This window comes from Ovis canadensis, chromosome 6, assembly GCF_042477335.2.
Source record: "Ovis canadensis isolate MfBH-ARS-UI-01 breed Bighorn chromosome 6, ARS-UI_OviCan_v2, whole genome shotgun sequence".
Lineage (NCBI taxonomy): Eukaryota > Metazoa > Chordata > Mammalia > Artiodactyla > Bovidae > Ovis > Ovis canadensis.
In genome coordinates this window covers 30,861,838-30,876,230 of record NC_091250.1, presented here as the reverse complement: position 1 = coordinate 30,876,230, position 14,393 = coordinate 30,861,838, and the positions used below count along the sequence as shown (strand labels likewise).

The window sequence follows — 14,393 nt, the reverse complement described above, 5'->3', positions numbered from 1 at the left end:
GAGAATCCCATGGATGGAGGAGCCTGGTAGGCTACAGTCCACAGGGTCTCGAAGAGTCGGACACAACTGAGCGACTTCACTTTCACTTTCACATGATTTATCTCTTCTTGTATATCTTAAACTTTCTACCTATATAGGTTGTATCGTTCTATGTGTCATAGTTAGCACATCTACATTACTTAGACGTGTTTCTGAGTTGGAACCTTCCTGGAATTAGTTGATTAAGTGTTATAAATTGATTCAGGTTAACAAGTAAAAACACAGTAGTGTGGTTAAGAGAAAAACCTTTGGAGGTCAAACAATCCCAGGTTTAAATTTAGTTTTACCAATATCTAGTTAGGTGATTTTAGGCAAATTAATCTCTTGGCATCTCAATTTCCTCATTAATAAAATGGGAATTTGTTGTTGTTTAGTCGCTAAGTTGTTTCCAACTCTTTTGCAACCCCAGGGACTAGCCCATTAGGATCCTCTGTCCATGGGATTTCCCAGGCAAGAATACTGGAGTGGGTTGACATTTCCTTCTCCAGGAGATATTCTCAACCCAGGGATCAAACCTGCATCTCCTGCACTGGCAGGTGGATTCTTTACCACTGAGCCACCAGGGAAGCCCAAAATGGGATTAGCAGTACCTATTTCATAGATTTGTTATCATAAACGATGTTGGATATAGAACACTTGCCTTAATAAATTATTATTAGCTTTGTAACCTTTATTGTTTCTAGCACAGAGTCTTACAAGTGTTTGATAACTTTTTATTAAATAAATGAATTATTTAGAAAACAAAACATTATGAATTTATTAAATATTTTAAATATATGTGTATATTTAATGATTAAGAAAAATATTAGAAAGGTAGAGAATACAGAATAAAAACTGGAAAAGCAAAGTAAGAAGTCAAGAAATTATATATTTTTTTAAGTAAGCAAGAAAAAAAAAGTAAGCAAGAAAAAATTTAATTTTTGATGTAGACTTATAGTCTTAACTCTACAGAATATTCTAGGAACACCTTTAAATTTTCCAATGGGAAAAATCAAATTACCCATTTTTAATTAAAACAGTTCACATCTTAAATTACATATAAAATTTATGTTTAAATACTGTAGCTTATGGGAGGCCCAGTCAGACTCCAGAATCTCAGCCACTGAGGAATTTCTGTGCTGGACCACCCACTGCAAAAGTGAAAAGTTGGTCCCTTTGCCAGTGTGGAAATTTCTTCAGAAGAGAGCTCTAAGCTGTTATAACCATTTTCCCCCAGGAAGACCGAGGCAGGGAAAAACACATGAGAAATTACTGGACAGACACTTGTCCAAGTTTCAAAGTAATAGTCAAAGTTGGAATTAATGCCTTTAACACTGCAGCTCTCCCAAACTTCAGTCTGTTTATATAGATGTGGGCTGACTTGTTCCAGTCCGCTTTGCTGGAGGATACAGACTTACATGAATAAAGCTAGAATTTCAAGGCAAGTCACGCTATTTAGTTATAGTTTTATTTGGACTTTTTGTTCATTTTTCATTGCCTTTTTAAAAATGTCTTTAGAAACAAGTCATTCAAATAGTAATATTGAAATAGCATTTGCATTTGAAATCTTGCTTCAGGTTTCGTGGGCTAACCTTTTATTATGAAAGCAAGAGAGACACCCACATGGTGCTTAAACCTGGAGAAGGTATAGAAAGGTGCATAGAATGAGTCTTTGCTCATAACTTTCCTAATTCATAAAGACTAATATTTAACATCTTTTACATGAAATGTATTATCTCATCTATAATTAGGAACAGTCTGAAAATCTGGTTTCTTAGACAAATGCAGAACAGATGTTTGTGATAGTGCCTGAAATATAATAGACCTTCAATAAATATTATTGTGTTGGCAAAAAAGCTGGACAGGTGTGAGTGTGTGTGTTTATGTACACAACTCTCCTTCACCCCCTCAACACTTCCCAGGCAATGTTAGCAAAAAGCCACTGGAAGATGAGATTTTCTACATAAGTAGAAAGTATATATACTTACTTTCTATGTAAATATAACTTATAAGAAAGTAAGTTATACTAACTTTCTTTCTTTTTTTTTTTTTTTACTAACTTTCTACATAAGTATAACTCTGGAGCCCCTGGGGACCTGAGAAGTCTATCTCAAATCCCAGCTCCAAAGACACTTTCTTCCACTCTCGTTAAGGGAGATGACTGTTTACAGGGGTGGGGTGGGCACTGCTGAAGTAAGAACTCCTTGGGTTGCACGTAACAGAAACCAGATTTGAACTACCATGGGCAAAACAAGTAATATGCGGACCTGAGCAGGAAAATCTCAGGAAGGGCATGGATTCAGCTGGACTTCCAGGATCACAGGAACAGAGACATCACTAAACTCTCTCCAGCCAGCTCTCATTTCTGCTCCTCTGAGTCAGCTTTCTCTTACTAGACACTGCAACCTTCTGTCCTGAAGAAACTGACTTTTGATGTCTCATCTCTTCATTGTGAAAAAGACTGCTTTTCTTCTTTATATCTCATTTGAAAACTCTCAGGATAGGACCAGAGTTATCAGCCTTCTGACTAGAATGACAGAGTTTGAGTAAAGAGAAGAGCAGTTCCTCCTGAAGGTAGTCAGCTCTATTTACAGGAGTCTGATGCTGGACAGACAAAGAAATTATTCTTAAAATTATATATGTAAAAATCAGAATTACATTTACTAAATATAAAATTAAAAATTTTCCAGTTGCTTATTTCCTATAAAAATATTTTTCTGCCCCTTAGTATTTATCTCATATGTCTTCTGTCTCAAATTTTTTTATACAACATTGTTAAGTCCAACCCTTTGTTCCCTTCAAATCTGTACTTAAGATCCACCTCCTTGAACTTCTGATAAAATGTGGAGAATTGAACACATTTGTTTATTTTTATTTTCCCTCAAATACAGTTAAAATGGAAGCAGAAAAGGAAAAAAATAGAATAAACCTCTAAATGCAAAGGAAAAGGGAAAAGACTGTAACAAATGAAAAGTGAGAAACTTTCAGAAGACTGGTAGGTAGATACAGTGCATCAATTATCTATTACAATGTAACAAATTATTCCAAAACAGCATGTTAAAACAATAAACATTTATTATTTCACACAGTTTTGAGGGTCAGGAATCTGGAAGGCATTTAGGTTGTAGTCAAGTTGTTGGCCAGGCTGCAGACATTTGAAGAACTGGTGAATCCTCTTCTAAACTCACACGCATGGTTGTTAGCAGGAGTTTTCAGCTCCTCACCATAAAGCTGCTCGTGAAATACTAACTATAATGGGGGATGTGTAACAATACGACAGAGAAACTAACAGACCCCACCTTCATTACGGTATCAATGTAACATCACCAAATATTGTCTAAGTGGACATTGCGTGCCTAAGGACACAGCATCACTTCAATAACATGGAAGATATGCAGTGTGAATCTAATCACCTGAAATTATCATGCACACACACACACAGATGAGACATTCTTCAAAATAACTGGCCTATAATTTCAAAGGTGTTAATTCATGGAAGTGTGTTATATGCTGTGATATGGGTGTGGGAGCACACAGGAGGAGCACCTTAACCTGATTCAATGCCAAGGTGTCAGTGAGGCCTTTTCCAGACTAAGGATCTCTAGGCTGAGATCTGGAGTCAGTCTGCAGAGGGGCAATGGAAGTGAGAGGTGCGAAAGAAGGAAGCGGGTTATAGGCTACAAGACCAAGAGAAAAGCCACCTGATCATATGCCAACGGATGTCTCTCTGTGTATGTATCCTTTCTTTAATAGCAGCAAGTTTGCTCCTTTACCTATCATGCCTAAAATGTCACATTTCAAAATATCTTAGGTTGTGTCTGTTGCTTTAGTCTAAGAAATGTACCTTGAAACACGTGAAAAGTGTAAAACAACTTTACCTTTGATCGCCTTAGTCACTGTAATCATCGTTTTTTCAAACACTATTCATCTCAAAAACTGAGCAATATCATTCTCATAGCACTTTTCATATATTTCCTTAACATATGCACCTCTTATGAAGGGTGTTTTCTGATCACATCAACAGAAAATGATGCAGAAGACGAAATTCTTTCACAGTGGCAGTTTGCTAAGTGGTTAGGAGAAGCAGCCTCTTGTCAGATTGTGCCTGATTTGAGTCCTGTTCTAGGCTCGACTCTGCCATTCATTAACCAGATAGCCTGAGGCAAGTTACTTTTGAGCTTAATTTTTCTCATCTGTCAAATAAGAAAGTAATAGTACCTAATTTACAGGATTGTTGTGAGAACTGGTTGAGATAATATATGAAAATCATATTGCTCAGCAACTCAGAGAAAGAAGTCAATAATTCAGATCTTCTGTATCACTCTTTATATACATTTAGAAAAACTTCTAGTAAAATAAGATCAAAATACAATGGTAAAAATATATGTACAGTGCTATCAAGATAATGTTGGCCCATTATCTTATGATTGTGTAGTTTTTTTTTTTTTAAATGATAATTGTAGTTCCTGGACCAATCAGAGATATTTGTCTACACTATCACATTTTGTAAGTTCCCAATCCTCCTCCTTCTTGATTTTTTTAATCCTCAGTAATCTAACCCTCCTTAGAGCGCCTTGTAAGAAACAGCCAGGCCAGGACTAGTGATTCTCCAGCAGAAGCTGGGATCTTTGAAAGCTCTACAGGCACTGCAAAACCAACTTCACTGTAACTCCTTACCATTCCAATCCTTACCTTTACTTGTTTGTTCATGTATGTGTGTGTTCATTTATTTGGCATGATAAGGCAAAACATTTATTTTCCAGCATAATAAAAAATATTAAGTGCTTCAGAGGTGCCTTATCAAAAGTAGCGCCACTCTCCCATTGGTGTACTGAAGCATGTTCATTTTTCACAGTAGCAGCTGGAAAGTGGGAGTGGATGGGATAAGTGATCTAAGGGATATTTTGTCACCAATAAACTAATAAAAAATATTTGAAGCTTACTGGGCAACAAATAATAGAGATTAAAATAGCTATGATTTGTTTAACTTATGACTTTAATCAGTGTCTCATTGGGTTAACTCTTTTTCGTTGTTTTTAGGTCGACTAACATTCTTAACTTTTCAAATTTCTTCATCTCTTACTATAAAAGTGAAAAAACAACTTATTCCAAGTATATTTTGATGCATTGAAATTTACTGTATATTTGTGAATAGTGAAACTGTTAAAAGTGTAAAATGATTGTGAGAACTGGAGATCATAATCTCTTTATTAGTAAAGTGATCCTAGGTTTTGACATTGTAAGCTGGAAAATTCTATCATCTATGTGTCTCCAGAGCCCCCTCCATGCTCATACACACACACATCTCCTTTCTGTCTCCGTCACCACACACATGTCCCAAGCTATATATTTTTTAATTTTCTATTTTAATAAAGATATATTAAACATTAAAATATCTATAGTATCTTATGAACCCTGATAAGAAATATATGATTCATCATCATCCTAAAAATGCTGACATAAATATGAGTAGTGATGATAAAAAAGATTAAGATGACATTTCTTCCATAGAATTCTTTTACATATTTGATTTGTCAAGAAAAGATTAGAGATCAATTAGAATTAATCTGAGATTTAATTTATGACAATTTAACATTTTAATATCTTTGAACTTTAATTTTGTGAACAAAGTTTTAATTATACTGTTTGATCAATTTGCATTTATTGAACATCTACTATATAGCAAGTACTATGCCAAGCTCCCACAAAAAGCTTAAAAGAAAATGACCCCTGAAATCTTAACTCACATTAAAACACCCCACATGGTAATTGACAAAGGCATAATATGGGGGAAAAAATAGTTTTCTACAATGGAATATTACTCAACCAAAAAAATAATGAAATAATGCCATTTGCAGCAACATGGATGGATTAGAGATTGTCAGAGTAAGTGAGGTAAGCCAGACAGAAAAAGACAAAAGTCATGTGATATTGCTTATATGTAGGATCTAAAAAAGTGATACAAATGAACTAATTTAGAAAACAGAAGTAGAACCACAGGCATGGAAAACAAACTTATGGTTACCACAGGAGAAAGTCAGGGGATAAATTAAGAGTTTGGGATTAACATATACAAACTACTATTTAAAAAAATATACTGCTAAGCATCTTTTTGAAGCACAAATACTGCCAAGATAATAACAATAGGATATAACACAAGAAAATTAAACACTTTTTTAAGTGGAAAATTCAGAGAACTCACATTAGCATATAAACTCTACACAGGACTATTATGTTTTCTCCCGCAATGTATAATTTTTACAGTGTGTACAAACCCACAAGTGATAGTTTAAGGCAGAGAAGGTACTTCCAAAATAAGAATAGTAAACTGAATTGAGATTTCCTACTTTGGTAGTCATAATGCTAAGGTTAATGCTGCCTGGGATGAAAGGAGTGTGCTCACGGAACCGTCCAGGATACCCAGGATGCAATGCGGCTTTTTTAAAAGAATGTGCGCAGTGCCTCTGATTCTAGGAAAGGGCAGACTCCTGTATTGGGTTCTTACCTATTGGCTCTGACACATTTACTGTTTATTCAAGCACTCCATATTTATAAACACAAATGGTTTACAAGAAGACTCTCAATTAAATAAAACATTTCCTATCTGGAAGAGCAAATACTACAAACAGTCCGAAGCCTTAATTCAAATGGGGACAAGCAGAGGATGCTTACTCCAGTAGCAGCTACAGTTCTGGGGAGAGGCTCCAGAGATGGGCGAAAGGCAAAATAGAATACACGAAGGCAGGAAATAATGGGAAGGCCCCGAAAAGGGATGCGGAGAGGCGCTGAAATTGCACGGATGCGGCTGTACCGAAAGCTCTTCCGGCTTCTCTGTTCCCTGACAAGGCGCTGCACGTGACGCAAGGCCCGGCAGAGATTTGGCGTTGCGAGGCTGCTGCAGCCACTGTGGCCTCATCTTCTCTGAGGCCCTCACCCAGATTCCTTTCTTGTCAAACTTGTATCCAATCATCCAAGCCCTGTAGTCTATGACCTCTTGGTCAAACTGTCTGTTACCCAGGACACAAATAGATTGAGGGTGTCAGATAACATGGTAATTTGGTGAGGGAGGAGACAGTTGGAGCACTGTAATACCCTTTATAATACCCATTTCCCCAACCATACGCATCTTTTAAAGTATTAATAAATGTCCTTTATCCATCTATGTTTCTCTGTATCGCTAAGTCACCAGAGGGCAATTGAGTGTGACTCCTACCTTTTAAAAAATTCGTTTCCTTTGATCAGTTCATTCTCTCTGGGAAGCTAATGGTTAGAACATTTGAGTCAATTCTCTTTTTCTTGGGGGAAGAGGGGTAACACAGAGCTGGGTGGTGACAAAGTGGGCTGTATTGCTCGATGGGAATCACAAAGAATGCTGTGTGCACTGAAGTTAGCGCTGTGACACTGCGTGAGGCAATGGACATCCTGCAACCACATCTTAAACGCAAAGCCATTTCTTCTGGAACTGATTAGTACCCAACTAATACGTATACATAATACTCCCACATACTTGATGCCTGCTGATTCTCTGAAAAACCTTGTTCACCAAAGTCTCAGTTGCCACCCTCCCCCATCCCTGGAAACTCTCAGGATCAACATGAACACACTGAAGGAGAAGCAGTGGCCTTTGAAGGAGCTAGGATATGACCATGAGAGAAATGGAATTGTGCAGAGTTCACCCCAGACATCCACGCCACCACAGCCACTTTATCACACACCCGAACACAAAGGTTTGGGGGAATACTCTCAGTAAAAATTATGAGCTGATACGGTGGAGGTGGGGAGGGCAGGGAAGTTTACCTGTTCAAAAAATATTTTCTGAGAGGTTATTATGGGTCAGGCAATCTATTCTGAGTAAAGCAGAATATTTCTATTCTGCATAGAAATAAACCAATCTTCTTAAGAGGTTCATGCACTGTTGTGCACGTTGGTTGGCGATTCCTGAACGCTTTTGTAACATCACATCTTTCTCGTGTTTGTAGACACTTTATTTCTTTCTTTGAATCGGGGAGAGGGAAAGGAGACAGGCAGAGACAGACATACAGAAAGGTAATCACCTTTGTAATGTTTTCAGGTGAGGACACAAGAACTCAGGAGGCGCACTGCTTCTCCAGCTCTTGTTATCTTCTTGTAAGTTCTGTACGTTGGACTGGGCACGTGGACCTAACACGCAAGTCAGTACCCTTGTAACTTTCTATTATTTATGTTTAAAGAAAGAAGAGGTCCCAGTAGGACGAAGGCAGGACCGGGCGAATGCGGCTTGGCGTGGGACGTGAACTTGGGATTTCAGCCCGAAACCTCCGGCCAGGGCTTGCGCGGTCTCAAGACTCGCGACCCGGACCCCCGCCCCTTGCGCCGCCCACTGCACGCCTCCACTCGGGCCTGGCTCCCGCTCAGCTCCCTGCCCACCCAGCCCTGCCTCCCGGGGTCCACCTGGAGCGCCAGAGTTGGGGCTCGATCCCCGGAATCAACCGCTCAGCCTGGGCTCTCCAGATCCCCTGGGACGCATCTCGTCCTGGAACCGTAGCTACTCCCACTAACCTTTGGAAGAGAGAAAAAACTGTTCCAGACCTTTCTGTGCACCTCAGGTGTGGGAGGAAAGGACATGAGCTCGTGTTAGAAGGTGTAGACATTAGGCTCCTCATGGAGAGAGACTGATCCTAGAATTCTGAGCCCTGCAGCCCCCACTAGACCCCAGCCGCCGGCAGCGGTCCTTGGGGAAGTGGCCGCCAGGAGGGTCGGTGCGTCGGACCGGTAACATGGCCGAGGCAGCGCTAGACGCCGAGCTCGCTATAGGCTCTCTCTCCCAGGATCGGATAGATGATTCATTTTTATACGTAATGTTTTACCCCACTCTATAGCTCCGACTGGTTAATGTTCAACCCCGGGGCTTCGAGGGGCAGCTTGGAGGGAGGCGGCCAGGGAAGGCCCATTCGAGGTATATGGCCGCTTGGGAGCGAAGGCGAAGAAGCCCCAGAGAGGGTGAGGGGGATGCGGTGGGGCGGGGTGGGGGGGATCTCCTCGGGCCAGGGCCTCCCTAAGCGGATTCCCAGAGGGCAGAGAAGCAGGAGGATCCGCGGTCAGAGCCCAGCGCGCGTCCCTGGAAGCGCAGCCCGGAGGCCGCGCCCGGGCCGGGCCCCGACCGCCCACGACGCCGCCGCCCAGGCCCTGAGCGGCGCGTGCAGGGGCGGCGGGCGCTTCGGCCCAGCGGGACTCTGAGGGCAAGCTGTGGCGCCCTGGCCGCCTGGGTCTGACGCTCGCCCGGGGCGGCAGGCAGGCTAGGCACGCCGCGGGAGGCGGGGGGGGGGGGGGGGTGTTGGGGGAGGGAAGGAGGGGCCGGCGGCGGCAGCTGCGGATTAGATTCCAGTTTTGTTGTCCGGAGGGACCCGAGAAGAGTCCCCGGAGGTGCGTAGGTTGCCCTCTGGGCCGCCGCTTCTCCGGGTGCCTCTGAAAATACCGTCAGGGTCATGCGAGGCGGCACGTCTGGCCACCGCCCTTCTCCCACGTCGCCGGCCAAAAAATGGAACATAAAGATAAAGCAGCTGTTGTGGTCAATAGAAAGTGGTACCGGAGCCACAGTTCGGGCGGCCAGGGAGGCCTAGGGTGATGCCGCCCCCCCGGGGGCACGTTCAGGTGGAGCGGCGGCTCCTCCGCGGGTCCCCCGCAGGGCTGGGCTGCGCGGCCCAGCAGAATCCAGGGGTCCAGAACGCCCGGGTCAGCTGTCCAGGCTTGCACTCCAGGCGCGGGGCGCTTGACAGGCCGGCAGGGCTGCACGAGGCAAGGAGGCTCCGGGCTGGGGAGGGGAGCCTCGCGCCGGGAGCTGCAGCCCTGAATTTGCAGACGGGATTTTTTTCGCCCCTGTCGGAGAAGCTGACAAACAAGACCCTGCCTCATCAGATAAGAGTGGCTCCTATGATTTCACGGGTTTTAGGCTGGGGTGGAAGCATTGAGGTTAGGAGAGCCGAGTGAATGAACATCGCCCGGAGGCCCAGCGCCCGCCTAAGTAGAGTTTTATTTTACTTTCTTTTGTTGGATATTATCTTATTTCCTAACAAAGTGACCTGTCGTCTGTCGCCTTGGGCTCTGGCAGTTGGCAAATCCCCTTCTGTGGCGCTGGGGACAGCCGGCAGGGTCTCCACCTCTGCCGTGCCCACATGCAGCGGGGTGTATCAGTCAGACTCACGGTCCATCCAATACAGGCGGCCGCGTAAAGTGACACTACAGAAGGCTGTGCCAGTTCATCCGGGAGGACCGAGAAAGATGCCACCAAGTTTCATCTGGGTGCAGTAACCCCACCCAGATATCCGCCCAGAGGAGCAGAGTTAAGTGGGTTGGTTTGTTGATACTATGCAGAATGGAGAAAGTGCCCCCAAACTAGGTTACCATTAGTCGTGGTTCCAAGTCATGTTCCATATGCTGTTCCACCGACTTTTCGGGGACAGCAGAAATGACTCCAGGTCTCATCTCCCCAAAAGAACGAAGATAAAGGTTCCTGCCCAAGACTGCCTGCATGGGGGACTGCTGCATATTATTGGAGGAGCCAGAAAGACTTCGCTGCTCCTGGACGGAGGAAGCATTGGTAGAGGGAGTCTCGGAGCTCAAAGGAAACTAGCCCAAGCCTTAGTCCTGGTACAAGTGAGTGGGTCATTTTCTAAGTTGTTAGAGAACAAGCAAGCAAGCATATAAACAAAAAGCCCACTTTGGAGTGGATAAAGAAAACAGAAGAGGGAAAAGATAGGGGGAGAAAAAGATGGAAAGCAAGGGGTGGGGCAAACACCTTAAACATTTTTGCAGGAACAACAGAATAGGAGAAATGGCTCAGGAAAGATCCATCAATGTCAGGGGATGGTGATACACACCCTGCTCAGGGAGGGCCCAGTGAGTCTGAACTTCTCTTAGCCCTTCTGAGAGGAGAAAAAAAAAAATGCAGCTCCCCACACAGCCCCCTAAAAGTAAACACCTTTACCGTATACTCATTAATGTTTTAAAATTTTTTCTTTTAAAAGGAGATGGTTCTTTCAATCATTCTTTGACTGAGTAACCTTAGTTTCCACTATCTCCTGTTTTCTACAACTGCCATTGAATTGTTAACAGCACATTGTTACAACAGGAGTAGCAATGATTTTTTTAAAGGCAATTAAGTAGAATTAAATACATCTTTAATGGGCTATTTTATTTCTTCCAGGCCTTCTCTAATCTTCAAACAAAATCTAAAGTCAACATTTATATAAAATGCATAAAATGCTCAGCACCGAAGTGAATAGAGTTATACATCCCATGCACAATAAATTGTTTTCTATCTTTTCAGATAGAAGACAATGAGAAGTTCTCCTTTTAGGGGTGGGGTGGGGCCAGTGATAAACTTAAGATCAAAGTAAAAACTTGAAAAAGTAAATTAGCAATGTGTCTAAAATCGGATTTCTTCACAACCCATTTTTTTAAATCTCATCTTCAATTATTATTTTTTTCAATTTTAGTTAAAATGCAACTTTCAGATTAGGAAAGCTGGGAGAGAAAGGAGAGCTTTTAAAACTTCCTTCTGAAAATCTGCTATAAGAAATTTCTCCCGTTTACTTCTAGACCTCTTTTTCCTCCATCAGCCACGATTCTGGCTTCTCCTTGTGCTCAGATTAACTGCAGCTTGCAAAGGGGTTTTATAAGACAATCAATAGGAACTCTATATTCATAAATGCCTCTGATCTGATTACATCTCCCCCCCCCCTTTTTTTTTCTATTCCTCTCCAAAATTTAAGCAGCGAGACGGGGACTTCCAGCTTTGCAGCTTCTGTGAGCGGCCGGAGGCTGGGGAGCCCTGGCGACGGCGGCGAGGGCGCCCGTGGATTAGGGTGTGGATTGCAGGACAGACCTTTGTTTGGTCACATTCTCAACGGGGGTGCGGGGGAGGGTCATTCTCCTTCGAGATCGCGCTAGATTTTTATAGACTCGCCTTAAAAGAACTCGCCGCTCTTCATAGGGTTAATTTATGGGGCTTTCGAGGAATACTGGGGACTTTTAAAACTCTATTTTTTTTCCCATTAATTTTTTTTTTTTCGGTTCTACTAAAGTGACGCCCGGGTTTCAGCACCTCGCAGGAAGAGGGTGGGGGTGGGAGAAAAAACAGGGCCAGGAGGGAAAGGCGAGGATGAGCCTCCTAACCAAAGCGCTTACAGGGCCCAGGCTGCACAACGTATTTTTAAAAATTAAATTTCTAATCATGTTGTGGGCCGTAAAACTCAGATTTAGGAAGTGGGGGGAAATTGAAACAAATGTGGGCTCTATCTACCTTTTTCCAGGTCTCCACCAATTTGAATTCAGTATTAGGGAGAAGAATTTGGGGCCTTAAAAATGTTAAGTTTAAAAAAGTACAGACCAGAGGAAGGATTAGAGTAGCAGGTGAGGGGGGCGGGAAGGAAAAGCCCCTGGACCGCGGACGGTCTGCGCGGGGTTGCTGCCCCAGCTCTCCCCAGCCTCAGGAGCCCAGAGGTGGGCGACCAGGACTGAAGGCTTGGGATGCCTGGGCTCCTGGGGGCCCCGACCTCCAGCTCGCCATCTTTGATCCCAAGAGGAGGAGGCTGGTGTTCATGCTATAGATTACGTTAAAGGTTCCTTTAAGCACTTTAATACACAACTAGCTCAGAAATCATTAAGAGACCTAGAGAAGGAGAAAAAATACCCTCACACTCACCGGTAATAAATGTTGACCTGCAGCAAAAATCGATTGAGTGGAACCGAGGTGGTGGCAGTAACGATGGCTGGGGGTGTGGGGGTGGGGACCCGCGTGGAAGCGGGAGGGGCGAGGGAACCGACTCCGTCAGCTCGGGAACTAGGCTTTTCTCACTTGAAGGGAAAAGGAGGTGCAGAAAGAGGCTGAAAGCCGAGCCAGGGTGGGTTGGGAAAGGGAGGTGAGGAGGGTCATTCTCCCTTCTGGAAGTCCTGGGAAAGGCGCTGAGGTGGGAGAAAGGGCCTCTCTCAGTCTCCCAAGTCTCCGCCCCCAGCACGCACCACTCAAGTCGGGGAAGTGACAAGCCTTCCCAAACCTCGACTTCCATTTTTGTTTCCTGCGGATTGATTGATTTCCTCGAAATAAGAGTTCTATTTCAGCACAAGCAGACTAGGCCGAGATCCACCTCCTCAATCAGCGCTCCCAAGTCACTCTTGGGCCTGCAGACGCCAATCCTCCCAGCAGGTCTTGTTAGCGCATCCAGCCCCCCAGCCCCAAATCCTCTCTCCCCGTCCCCTCCCCCGCGGCCCCTCCCCGCCCCCGAGCCCGGCGGAGGCTCCGCGAGGCTGAGACCGAAGAGCCCCGCGGCTCCAGGAGCCAAAGTCCGCCCGTGGGGACCGTTTTCCTCTCCACTGCTCTCAAGTGAACAACAAGGACGGAGGTGAACCTCGTCCAAAGGGCTTTTATCTGCCCTCCACTGCCGCGTGATCCCTCCGCAGGTCGGAGGCAGAGCTTAAAGAAAGAAAGTTAATGTGCATTAAGCACTGATCTTAAATCGGGGACATTATCTGCGATCTCTTTAAGTGGCAGCAGCAGTCGCATGCAGAACAAAGACTCAGTGTCTGAGCTCGAAAAGCTTATAGGTAGAGTCTCAGTCAGATAAAAGCAACCAAAGCGCAAAAACACAGGTTTTCTCGGCCCCAGAAAACCCGCGGCTACTTTTCGCTCCGGATTCCCCAGGGTGGTGTTTGTCGTCGTCGCCCACCGCAGGGAGGAGGAGGGGCAGTGATCTGAATAGCTAAAGACCTCAGAACTTCCCCTTCAAACCCCCGCCCCCAACACACCGACCTCCCTTGCGCCACGGTTATGAAGTCTTTGGGACTAAGTCGTATTTGCTACTGTTTGTTACAAAATTAAATTTCACATTAAAAAAAAAAAGGTGAAAATCACCAACAAAAGAAGAGTGGGTGCTTAACGCGCTTTTAAACACACCGACCTCATTCCCCGTTTAGATGTCAGAGGATGGGAGGGAGGGCCAGGGCTGTAATTCATCTTGATTTGCTTCATTGTCCCGCAGTTTGCAAACTATAATCCTGTATAATTTCAGGAACAAGCAGGTTTAGAATTAATGGGTCAATATTATTTAAAACAAAACACGGGGAGCATGACCTTTGCCTCAACTACATATTGCTCGACAAGACTCAGGAAACTCCACTCTAACCTCTCAACCCCTGGGCTCTTTGAGAAACTAAAGGGCTGTGGTTATTAGAAATGGGCTTTGTTTCTTTTAATGTCTCAAAAGGATTTGGAAATAGTAATGTAATATAACATGAAGAATCTCTCTACTTAAGCCTAAAAGATAAACGTGGAGGCCTAAATATTTTGAACTGGAGGTGTTTCCTTGTAAACTTATAGACCTATTCCTCTTGAGAGGAAT

At 43.8% G+C, this 14,393-nt stretch overlaps 1 long non-coding RNA gene across 1 annotated transcript; it reads left to right on the top strand.

Moving 5' to 3' along the window:
* Positions 1-8,643: 8,643 nt before the first annotated feature.
* Positions 8,644-13,894, top strand: LOC138442090 (uncharacterized). Its single transcript, XR_011257539.1, has 3 exons — positions 8,644-8,997; positions 10,491-10,650; positions 11,769-13,894. It is a non-coding gene; the product is annotated as an uncharacterized lncRNA (long non-coding RNA).
* Positions 13,895-14,393: the final 499 nt, after the last annotated feature.